General features: G+C 33.1%; 1 long non-coding RNA gene across 1 annotated transcript; it reads left to right on the top strand.

Annotated features, from left to right (window-relative positions):
* The first annotated feature begins 8,529 nt into the window (after positions 1–8,529).
* Positions 8,530–10,820, top strand: LOC140176512 (uncharacterized). The gene is made up of 2 exons (XR_011868122.1): positions 8,530–8,619; positions 10,377–10,820. It is a non-coding gene; the product is annotated as an uncharacterized lncRNA (long non-coding RNA).
* The last annotated feature ends 2,463 nt before the right edge of the window (positions 10,821–13,283 follow it).

The raw sequence follows: 13,283 nt of genomic DNA, 5'->3' as shown, positions 1-13,283 counted from the left end.
GTAATTCAGACATGACATGCCTGACATACCCTACAGTCGTATAACAGCTGATGGTTGGAAGCCTCAGTCCAAAAGAATTTAGACATGGCTTTACAGCCAGCCAGGCTTCACATGCTTCATGAAACACTAGAATTCATTCTTAAAAATTTTGAATCTAAAATTTTTTTTCGAAAACAGGTGAGAAATTTTTGAAATATTTTTGAAAAATTTTTTGAAAAGAAAACAAAAAGAAAATTACCTAATCTGAGCAACAGGATGAACCGTTAGTTGTCCAAACTCAAACAATCCCCGGCAACAGCACCAAAAACTTGGTATGCAAAATTGCTACTCATGTTGTGAATTGTTGTTCGAAATTGATTCCTTGGTAATGGCACCAAAAACGGATGCACAGGACCATGGTCTAAACATATCTTCACAACTTCGCATAACTAACCAGCAAGTGCACTGGGTCGTCCAAGTAATACCTTACGTGAGTAAGGGTCGAATCCCACGGAGATTGTCGGTATGAAGCAAGCTATGGTCACCTTGTAAATCTCAGTCAGGCGGATATAAAACAGTAATGGGTTTTCGAAAATAAATAATAGAATAGGGATAGAGGTACTTATGTAAATCATTGGTAGGAATTTCAGATAAGCGAATGGAGATGCTTTTCGTTCCTCTGAACCTCTGCTTTCCTGCTATCTTCATCCAATCAGTCTTACTCCTTTCCATGGCTGGCTTTATGTGATACATCACCATTGTCAATGGCTACTTTCGGTCTTCTCTCGGGAAAATGATCCAAATGCCCTGTCACGGCACGGCTAATCGTCTGGAGGCATCACCCTTGTCAATGGTTTCATCTTATCCTCTCAGTGAAAATGGTCAACGCACCCTGTCACGGCACGGCTATTTATCTGTCGGTTCTCGATCATGCTGGACTAGGATTTACTATCCTTTTGCGTCTGTCACTACGCCCGGCAATCGCGAGTTTGAAGCTCGTCATAGTCATTCAATCATTGAATCCTACTCGGAATATCACAGACAAGGTTTAGACCTTCCAGATTCTCTTGAATGCCGCCATCATTCTAGCTTACACCACGAAGATTCTGGTTAGGAGATCTAAGAGATACTCATTCAGTCTAAGGTAGAACGGAAGTGGTTGTCAGGCACGCGTTCATAGGGAATGATGATGATTGTCACGTTCATCACATTCAGATTGAAGTACGAATGAATATCTTAGAAGCTAAACAAGATGAATTGAATAGAAAACAGTAGTACTTTGCATTCATCTTTGAGGAACAGCAGAGCTCCACACCTTAATCTGTGGAGTGTAGAAACTCTACCGTTAAAAATACATAAGTGAAAGTCCAGGCATGGCCGAGAGGCCAGCCCTCAAACGTGATCTAAGATAGCATACAACTGATCAAAGATACCTAATACAATAGTAAAAGGTCCTATTTATAATAAACTAGCTACTAGGGTTTACAGAAGTAAGTAATTGATGCATAAATCTACTTCCGGGGCCCACTAAGTGTGTGCTTGGGCTGAGCTTGAGTGTTGCACGTGTAGAGGTCCTTCCTGGAGTTGAACGCCAGCTTTTGTGCCAGTTTGGGCGTTCAACTCTGGTTTTGGCTCCTTTTCTGGCGCTGGACGCCAGATTTGGGCAGGAAGCTGGCGTTGAACGCCAGTTTACGTTGTCTATTCTTGGCCAAAGTATAGACTATTATATAGTGCTGGAAAGCCCTGGATGTCCACTTTCCAACTCAATTGGAAGCGCGCCATTTCGAGTTCTGTAGCTCCAGAAAATCCACTTTGAGTGCAGGGAGGTCAGAATCCAACAGCATCAGCAGTCCTTCTTCAACCTCTGAATCTGATTTCTGCTCAAGTCCCTCAATTTCAGCCAGAAAATACCTGAAATCACAGAAAAACACACAAACTCATAGTAAAGTCCAGAAATGTGAATTTAACATAAAAACTAATGAAAACATCCCTAAAAGTAACTAGATCCTACTAAAAACATACTAAAAACAATGCCAAAAAGCGTATAAATTATCCGCTCATCATGCGGTCACATCATATGACCACTTATTGTCATTCTTGTGTGCATTATTCTCTTTCTATGATTGCAATCTTTGATTTGTTTGATTCTTTATGCCCATTATTTTGTGTATACATGCACTTATATGATTGAGGCCATTGTTTCAATTAGCTCACTTACTCAAATAGCCTACCTTTTATCTTCCATTGTTAGCCAATTTTGAGCCTATGCTCAACCAACTTATTCTTAATTTTAGCACATTACAAGCCTAAAGAGAAAAATAATAAATGTCCCTTGTTTGGATCTTTGATTAGCTTAGCTTAGGCTAGTGAGAGTACTTATCATTTGATTTTGGGAGAGTTGGGAACATTGGGTAGAGGTAAAAGTGTATTTTGTGATTTTGTTGAAAATCATGGGAATTTGGTACATACTCATGCATTGAATGTTAAACCACCATATGCATTGATATTCTTGTATATATTTTTGTTTGAAAAGAAAAAAATGAGAAAAACAAAAAGAGAATATATATATATATATATATATATATATATATATAAAAGGAAAAAAATAATAGAAAAGAAAGAAAAAGAAAAGCAATAAGAAGGGGACAAAATGCCCCAAAGTTAAAGTTCAATAAAAATCAATGTATATGTGTGGTGATTAAAAAGAGAATGCATGAGTGTGTGAAAAAATGAAGAATGGGTAGTTAAGTTTGTTTAGAATTGTATAGGTTGTTATATAGGTTAGGTGAAAAGTTTAAGCTCATCAAAGATTCAAATTCTAGTCTACTTAACCATATGCATCCTTACCTTGACCCTAGCTCCATTACAACCTATGGAAAAGTCCTCATGATATTTGTATGCATGCATGAGATAATTGTTGATTGTTAGATGAAAAACAAATCTTGGAAAGCATGATTAGTGGAGAATTGAGTGAAACAACCCCATACACTTGAGTGACTAGAGCGGATACACATCCGGTGAGGGTTCGATCGCTCAATTACATGCTTCCACCCATGATTATCCCTTTTCTTGCAAGTTCGTTAAAAATCATTCTAATAATTCAATTCAATTGTGGGTTTGCTTTGATTGCTAGTACTTTAGTCCTTGTACTTGTATATGCTTTCTTGGGAAATGATTTATTTTGACCGAGTACTTGTATTCATTTAGATAGATTGTATATAGGTAGTTGCATTTAGGTAGTTTACATTGAATAAATGTTGATACCCTTTGCTTCTTTCTTGATTTTAGCATGAGGACATGCTTAGTTTAAGTGTGGAGAGGTTTGATAAACCCCAAATTTGTGGTTTATCTTGTCCTTATTTTAGGGGATTTTATCACCTTTTCCCATATTTATTCAATGAAATAGCATGGTTTTGTAATTCTCCCGTAATTTGTGCTTAAGTGTAAAAATATGCTTTTTAGGCCCTTAAATTGGCAATTTTAATTCACTTTAATTCCATTCGATGCCTTGATGTGTTTGTTGAGTGATTTCAGGTTTATAAGGCAAGTATTTGATGGAAAAAATGAAGAGGAAAGCATGCAAGTGGAGAATTCATGAAGAAATTAGCAAAATGGAGAATTGAGGACCATGCGCACGCGTCATGTATGCGTACGCGTGCATTGAAGATTCACAAGCCACGTGCACGCGTCAAGCACGCGTATGTGTGAGTAGAGGTTTTGCCAGCGACGCGCACGCGTCAAGTACGCGCACGCGTCGATGTTCGCACGTGACCCACTTAAAGTGAAATTGCTGGGGGCGATTTCTGAGCTGCCCAGGCCCAATTCCAACTCGTTTCTGAGGGTATTTGATGCAGAATTGAAGTTTGAGCAAATGGGGAGCACTTAGTTAGTCATGATGAGCCTTTAGTTAGTTTTCTAGAGAGAGAAGCTCCCTTTTCTCTCTAGAATTAGGTTAGGATTAGGTTAAATTCTCTTGGATCTAGATTTGATTACTTGATTTCATCTTGTTTCCTCTACAATTCCTTGTTATAATACTTTCATTCTCTTAGTTTGTGATGTTAATTTTATTTTTATGCCTCTTTTATGTTTATAAATGCTCATGTTGGATTTGAATCTCTTTTAATGAAATTAAATATTTGATGTTCTTTTGATTGTTGATTTGAGTTGTGATCTTACTTTCCTTGAAATTGGTATTTAGTAGATTTTACTATTTCTTGCAATTTATTATGCTTTTCTTTTATGCCTTCCAAGTGTTTGATGAAATGTTTTCTCTAGTTTTTGAATAGTTTTCTTGATTCTTAGCCTAGGCTAAGGGAATTGAGTGACCTTGAGTCATTGGGTCTCATTGAATTGGTGATTTGAGAACCCTTGGTGGTCAATTTGATAACCAATGAGTCTAGCCTACTACTAAGTTGATTAGTAGCTAGGATGGGACTTATAGATTGATGTTGATCAAGCCATTTGACGTACTTCAAGCCTAGGAGTAGATATTACGTACTTAAGGCTTTTGGAAGTAGACTTAATGAGCTCGGTTCTTCATGATTGTCAATATATGATTTGTTGACAAGGATGGTGATCTCAATTTCCCATGTCTTAGCCAAGAGTTTCTTTCCTTTATTTTATTGGTTCTTGTCATTTACTTTTCTTGTCATTTATTTTCTTGCCCTTTTATCAATCAAACCCCCATTTTCATAGCCAATAATTGACCACTTCATTGCAATTTCTTGTGAGATGACCCGAGATTTAAATACTTCGATTAATTTTTATTGGGGTTTGTACTTGTGACAAAACTAAATTTTTTATTTGAGTATTGTTAGTTGGTTGGGATCTATACTATCAATGAGAATCATTTTGTGTGAAATTCCTAACCATACAACAATATCTCATTATCAGTTATCAGCTAAGCAGCAGCAACAACAACAACAACAATAACAAAAGATTTTGTTTGTACCAATCAATGACATCAAGAATTTTGGATTTTCCATCTGAGATAACCTGCAATCCAGCAGCGGCCGGGTCTATGCCAGAATACATGCAGATCGAATAATTGAACAAACTTACACTACATACGAAACTGTACAAATAACATCAAAACATACAAGTACACCAGAACATGCACACCAAAATACATTTTAAAACTAAAAAACTAGATCCCACAAATTCAGTAGCTAAAAATTAGATTGCCACCAAAACAACTTTACATTGTTACTAGTATGTAAAATTCATCATCTAATATAAGAAAACAGGATAGATGAATCTGATCATGAAGACAATAGGAAAAAGAATAAGAGCAACAATAATGCAAGCTTAGTAGTGCATTGTAGCATGGCTCATGAAGTACACAGCACGGAAAGCCAAATTAAGGCAAGATTAAGCATGTAAAAATATGTCACAAGTATGTAAAAATATATTTTTGTCAGATCCAAGCCAAATTAAGCATGTAAAAATATGTCACAAGCTTAAACTCTTTATTGAGGCAAATTATCAAATACGTTGTTTGCATGCAACATAATCACAGAGAGTATATAAGAAATCAAGAAAAATAAAAAATAACTAATCAAATTAGCCGTCTATTGTAGGAAATTAGTGTAATATGATGTAGAAAGCATAAAAAAATCCAAACCTTAATGAGAGATTCGAAGAGAATTCACAGAGAGAAGCAATGTGAACATGAACTCAAAGAAGAGAGGGAGACCAGTCTTCTGTTTAAGGTAACGGTGGCACTGGCGCAGCTCCGGTGGCGGTGACATTGGTGAAGCCTCCACTAATTTGGGAAAAACTCAAACCTTAATGTGAGATTCGAATAAAATTCACAGAGAGAAGCAGTGCGAACATGAATTGGAGAAGAGAAGGAGACGAATCTTCTGTTTAGAGTAACGGCGGCGCCGGTGTGCCGGCTTCAGTGGTAGTGGCGTTGGTGAAGCCTCACTAATTTGGGGAAAAAAACACTCTGCTAGGGTTTCATTTTTCAGAGAGAAATGAAGAAGAAGGTGAAACCTAGAATAAAATTAGTAGGAGTAATTTAGTCTTTTTCTTCTATTATACACATTCCATTTCCATTGGAATTAAAGATAATTAGGGGAAAGATGGGAATAAAATTGGTGGTAATTTAATTCTTTGGAATAAAATATATCCCCGAATAATTTTTTAAACCTTGAACCAAACATGGGAATAAGATATTCCCATCTCAAAACTCCTAGGAATACATTTGTATTCCCTCCAACCACACACACCCTTAGTGTTTTTCTTCGTTGGAATGTTATGATCATTCATGATAATTTTCTAGAGATTGTAATCAATAGACTGCACAAAGATTTTCATTATTTCCTTTCAGAGGTGACATGTTGTCGGATTCTCCTTTAGTTAGCGTATGTGCTACAATGTTTGTCATGAATCTTTTACTCTAAGTTGTTAAGCTTAATTCCTTAAGTCTAAACTCTGATACCAATTGATGGTTTTCATATGCCTTGAGAAGTGGTATTGAATCAAAGAAACAAAGAAATTGTAACTTAAAAGTCGTTAATGTAAAATTATCAAAATTCAGGAGATTTTTTCTCTTTTTTCTTGCCTGAAAAATTTAATAAAATAGATAAGGACGAAGATGACACATTGATATATATATATTGATTCAGTCTCGCAATGTAATGACACTTATATTCAGTCTCAACTACAAACTATGATAGAATTTTCACTATAATAATAAACTTGATTACAATCACCACTCCAGGAGTTCAAATTAAACTCTTAACACTTAAGTTCAATTTAGCTTATAATTTTCTCTAAGTGCTCATCCAACTTAAAAAAAAGAGGCTACATAAACTCCACTTGAATTCACACCTCTCCAACACTACTAAATTTAAACCAAATTTAACAACTTTAAGTGCTAACCTAACTTAAAAAAAAAAAAACTAATTTTAGTTTAAGCAACCAAAAATTTTATTACAGAGAAATAAATATTATTACTTTTCTCAAACCTATCTCTCTTGCTTTTTTCTTCTCATGGTTCTACTTTGATTCCTCACATAATCAAAGTCAACCTTTTACTTTTACATAAAGAAACAAAATAAAAAAGATAAAAATAAAATTATTCAAGCAAGCTCTTGCACAAAAAAAAAAAAAAAATGAAATATGAGTGATGTATGCTTGCTTCCTTTTCTGAGTTTATTTTTGGAGAATTATCATCTATATAATGATGGCCAATCTTCAAGAATGAATCTTCCTTCTTCAATTTCAAATTTGCTATAGCAAAGGGATACTTTCTACTTTTATTCTTCATACCATTGCAGTCTTAGTGCTGTGACTATTTGCATTGATTGAGGATTCCAAATTGATTGATCTTCTCTCTTCTGAATTTTCATATCCGTTGCTGTTGTAAATACTTTGACCATTCGCAATCAATGGAAAAATTCCTTCTTGTTTGGATTGATATGATTGCATAGCATATTTTCTTGTTAGTCACAAACGGGTAAATGAATGATTTTCCTCATTCAATGCTGATATGGTCTCTAATTGAATGGTTAATATAGTGCTGAGTTATGAGCTATTGAGATAGAATTTATTTCATGAAATATTTGTCATCATCAAGATTGTTGGTTGTTCTCCAAACTCAATAATAATATTTATATTCAATGAAATATTTTTATTGGTCATTATTATTTATTTCCACATACAATTTATATTATATATATAAATAGATGTAGCTGGATTAAATTGCCAACCTTTTTTCAAAATTGTCATCCTATATAGCTGTCGAACATTTCATGATTTTCATTCCCGTACATCACGGGTTTTGCACTAGTATGTACACTAAAATCAGTTACCAAAATCAGTCATCAGTATAAAATATATACTAAAATATAAATACATATTAAAAATAAATTAAATTACACATGTATTTAACTATTTATACACAAATACATTAGTGACTGATTTTAGTAGCAGATTTTGGTGTACGAATAGCATTTTTAATCCTAAAAATAATGTAAATATAGATAGGATAACATAAAGAGCTTTTTCTATATCCATTTAGAGCAAATTTATTCGATTGCTACTCAGTACTCTACCATTTAAAGTTGGTTTAAGAAATTGAAAACAAAAAAATTCAAAGCGAAGAGATACCTCTTGCAATCATGGGTAATTGAGTTTCTAACTAAACTATTTTTCACACGAAATAAAAAATTAAGGATTTACAAATAGTTTAACCATGGTTATTAATTATATTTATTTGGTAAATTTTTTAAATTTAACTTATAATAGGTGGCCCGCAATAGCCAACAGAGGAGAAAATTAGTGGATGAGCTAAAGAGATGTGTTAATAATAGAGCACATACACAAGAATTTTTCATAGATAAGATATATACAATACAATCTAATTATCTAAGTATAAATTAAAATGGCATATTATTAGTAGGGCAAATAACATGCATGTTTCTCGCAAAACCATCTGCTTGGACTTGAATAAGAACAAAGAAGAAGAGGCTCATAATTTTCTTATCATTTATCCCTTAAATTTCGAAACATTTTCAAAATTCATGATCTTCAAATGCAATTCGATTTTCAAAGCATTGCGGGAAAATCTAGATTTGTTGGCAAAAAGGGTTTTGAAGTCATCTTCGTAAACCTCCAGTACAACTTCAAAAGGTACGAAACAAAATAATATTAACATAATGATGTTTTCACCTTGATTTTTTGGTTAAGAACCAAGATATTTGTGTTTTGATTTGAACTATTTGGAATCAAAATCAATTTTTTGTAGCTTTTATTCGGAGTTTATTTTTGTTGCATGCAACAAATTTTGCATGTATTGTCAGAAATTGTCTTCTTTTAAAGTAATATTTCACTTTCGGTAATATTAAAGAAACAAAAAAAAAAATAGTGACAACTTATCTTATTTAATATTTATTAATTGTTATTGTAACCATTAGTAAATGTTAAATAAAAAAATTTTTAACTACTTTTGATTAATTTATTTTGGTTATTAAATATTTTTATTTTATTTTATTCATGTAGCAATATACTAATTCAGGGATTAAGACATAAAACGAAAAAGAAAAGGGTATTTAAGTGATATTCATTGATAGCAATATTAATTAACTTTTTTTCTGTAAAATTATTTCTTTAACTTCCATTATTTTCAAGGGTTTAGGGTTTAGCATTTAAAATTTAATTCTAAAATATAAAATTTAAGATAAAAAACAATCTAAAAAATTATCTACTCTCCAGTCGAACTAAAAAATGTATTAGTCACTTTTTTTTTATTATCACAATTTTCCGTTTGCATTATTGATGAGCTGCTTTTTTAGGTAAATGAGAACAAATGATTTTGTAGGAAGTTATAGATTTTGTGACAAACTCAATTCTTTATAATCTTCCCTTCATGGAGCTGATTAATTAACTATCTAAAACAATTGAAATTAAAAGTCTTCTTGGTTAATAATTTCATCGCACTTTATTCATTTAACAATCATATTTCAATTAAAAGGAACTTAGAAAGCAAGGTGACTAATTAATGAATATTAAATTTACAAATAATAATAATAATAATAATAATAATAATAATAATAATAATAATAATTAAACATCCATTTTCTCATTTCATCAAATTTTTTAGTTTAGTGTTCTTCATTCAGCAGCTAGTATACATTTTTCCCCCACTAAACTTCCTATTCCGTATAGTAGATGAAATTGTTCTATCTTCTTTTAGGACCCAAGCCAGGGAGACTTCTTACATTTTCATTAGAGGAGTGGTAGAGATCGATAAATTTTGTAATTTGTAGTTAGCAATTATTATTATTATTATTATTATTATTATTATTATCAATTTTAATAAAAGTGCTGTCTTCTAAATTTTTTCTTTTTGATAAACAAAAATATCAAATCAACGAACTACTAATAAACGAAAAATGTGAGAATACCCATGATTCAATATCTCTCTGACTTATTAATCTAATTGCCACTATTTAAAAGTTAATTAGTTAAATGCCATAATTACATATTATCAATATACCACTAATTTTTTTTATAACAATAAAGTATTGTATTTTGTGAAAAAATTCTTTATATTTTGTTGGGGCTTTAAAATTTCGAAACCAATTTTCGAGATTTCCCCATAAAGAAAACCCTCCCAAAAAAATATTATACAAAAAAATGGAATATTGGTAATAGTTTTAAAGGATGATATTTACATAATTAGTGGAATAATTAACTACGTACCTTATCTTTAATGATTTATATTGTTACTACTTCAAATATAACATAATAAATAATTAAAAAATAGATTAATAGACATACACTAGCAAGAAAGTTATAATAAATATTGGATAATTATAATTAGAGCATAAAAATATTGCTCTGATAATTTCTTAGATTATGATCTGAAGAACAATTTTGGGTTTCAGTTTGTAGGAAGTAACACATCAAATTTTATCGTAGATGATGGAAAAGCCTAAGGAGGTAGAAACACGTGAGTCGCTTATTGCTATCTCTAACTTCTTACCTGATGATAAAAATATTCTGGATTATTCTATTGTATTCGATCACAGCAAGAAATCAGATGAAGTTGCAATTGCAAATAATAATGGTGATACTGATGATGGCAATGACAAGTATATATCTGAACTGATTTCAATCTCCTATTTTGAATCTCCTGATGCCAAAATCTCAATTTAATTAAGCATAGTATATGAATTTACTACCATAGTCCATAACTACTATTTTGGTTTTTATGAGATTATTATGTGTATTCGTTTTTCATGTGTAATATATAGGTTGTAATAATTTATGTAAAAATTGTGTTGGAAAAAAATGATCTATAAATAGCAAATAAAACAAGTGTAAGGACATGAATGTGGGTGTCCTAAACAAGAATAAGGAAAAAATAATAAATACAAAGAGAAAGGAAATTAAACATGGGAGCTTATTATTAGAACACAAGGCTTTTAGTTACGTCAATGATCCATTACAAGACAAGCAATCATATAATTTCTTTTTTTTTTTTTACTTTTTTTTTAATCTATGAATACCTTAAAAAAAAAAAAAAAAAAAAAAAAAAAAAAAAAAAAGCTTCAAAAGTTAAGTATCAGCATCAAAAGGAATCTCTGTAACTACTAACAAGCCATCATTCAGCACAATCCATTCATTGAAGCTCGCCGAGTTATGTGTGCACCTCTTTTGGTTAGAATATTCAATACTAAATTAACATATCTTTGAATCAAGTCGACGCAAACATCCCAATTTACTTACACTAAAATCACTTGGGCTTATGTGATATATTATGTTTGACATATTTTTAATTTACTATGTACTACTTTTGCTAAAATAATAGCTTAATATCATATTTATAAATTAAAGGAGATTAAAATCTGTTATATGTGTTTTACCTAAAAATTTAGATATTTGTTTGGTTTGTATTTTTCTTTTTAAGATTTTGTAAAATAAAAATCAAAAATCAAAAAATAAAAAATAAAATTTATTTTTTGATTATTTTTATTTATAAAATTTTAAAAACAAAAATATTAAAAATGAAAATAAAAAACTTAAAAGCATGGTATGAGAGTAAATGATGTTACTTTTGGTCATATGATTTGGTGCTCCAAACTTCTCTAGAATTTTAGAACGCACTAATTAAAAGAAAGAGAAAAAGAGTGTTTCTGAAATTTTAAAAATCTTTTATATATATATATATATATATATATATATATATATATATATATATATATATATATATATATATATATATATATATTATTTTAAAAATCTAAATGAGTGAAAGTTTTACGTGATTCCATCAACTGAAAGTAGCTTATGTGCATGTGCAATTTTATTATTATGTAATCCGTAGGAGCTAACCACGGTTTTGAAAATACATGTAAACCGTGCTAACCTGCAACGGTTTACGTAGGAGAAGGTTTGAGGGTAAATCGTGGTGGGCCACCACGGTTTATGTACAAAACAATAAGAGCGAAAACTCCTCTAGGCAGCCACAGTTTATAAAAGGTTTATTAAAGTCATAAACTCTTGTAGGCTGCCACGGTTTATGAGGAGAAGATTTTCTATATATATATGAGCGAGGTTGAAGTTGTTGAAGAGTTCATTTTCACACAATGGCAAGTGAGGAAGAGAGCTTTCTTGTTTTAGTGCATTGTTCTGGAAAAATTAAGAGAAGCAAAAAATATGGTGTGAAGTTCACTGACAGAGAACCATTGAGTGTATTCATCAGTTCATTCAGCACTTTGTCAGATGTAAAGAACAGCATCTTGCAGAAGCTTGAGGTATGTGGTAGCAAGTGGGTGAAGAAGCTATTCTACAAGATTCCCATCTCAATTGTCTCCACCGGTGTTAAGTATGATACGTTTGTGCTAGCGGCTGATGAAGATATTCGGGTTCTGTTTCATTGTGTTAGGAGTTTTCCGGAGGTCAGAATACACGAGCTGTATGCGAAGTTGGAGGTTGGTGTGGAGAGTTCTGGGGCATCAGCTCCAGTTCATAGCTCGACTGCCGCAGGCGGTGCGTCCAGTTCGATGCCTGTGGCAGGACCATCTGTTCCGCAGGTCGCATCCCCTTCCTTCGCTACTGATTTAGATCGAACCGAGGCAGTGGGTTCTGTGCCGTTGGAGAATCTTGGGGTCTGGCAGCAGGCATTTGAGGTGGATACCGGTGGTGGCATGATACATGATGTTCAAGCCTTCGGAGAACCTGATAGAGTAGAGAATGCAATGCGGGACGATGACTCTGAGGGGGAGCCTGTAGATATCATTGGGGACAGTGATGATGACACAGGTTCCAATCCACATGCACAGCACGAGCCTTCAAGTTTTGGCACACAGCAGTACCCTCCACACTTCTCCACTCTAAACTTGGAGGCTCTGGGTCAACAGGCGAACGGAGGTGCTACAATTGGCGATTCTTCTACAGAATTTCAGATTGGGCAATCATTCCAGAATAAAGATGAGGCTATTCTGAGTGTGAAGGACTATAGCATCCGTCGAGGTGTTGAGTACAGAGTCATGGAATCGGATCATCTGAAGTATCATGGAAGATGCAAGGAGTTCGGCAAGGGTTGTACTTGGTTGATTCGCATATCGCTTTGTGCACGAAAGGGCACTTGGGAGGTTAGGAGGTACAACGGTCCACACACTTGCTTGGCCACCTCTATTTCCAGTGATCACCGTCAGCTTGATTACAACGTTATCTGTGCGAGGATTTTTCCGTTGGTTAGGGCGGATGCTGCGGTTACGATCAAGGTCTTGCAACAAGCAACAGAAGCCGATTACGGGTTCAGGCCTAGTTATAGGAAGGTTTGGACC

The sequence above is a fragment of the Arachis hypogaea genome, chromosome 11, assembly GCF_003086295.3.
Source record: "Arachis hypogaea cultivar Tifrunner chromosome 11, arahy.Tifrunner.gnm2.J5K5, whole genome shotgun sequence".
NCBI lineage: Eukaryota > Viridiplantae > Streptophyta > Magnoliopsida > Fabales > Fabaceae > Arachis > Arachis hypogaea.
This window is presented reverse-complemented; position numbering and strand designations above follow the sequence as displayed.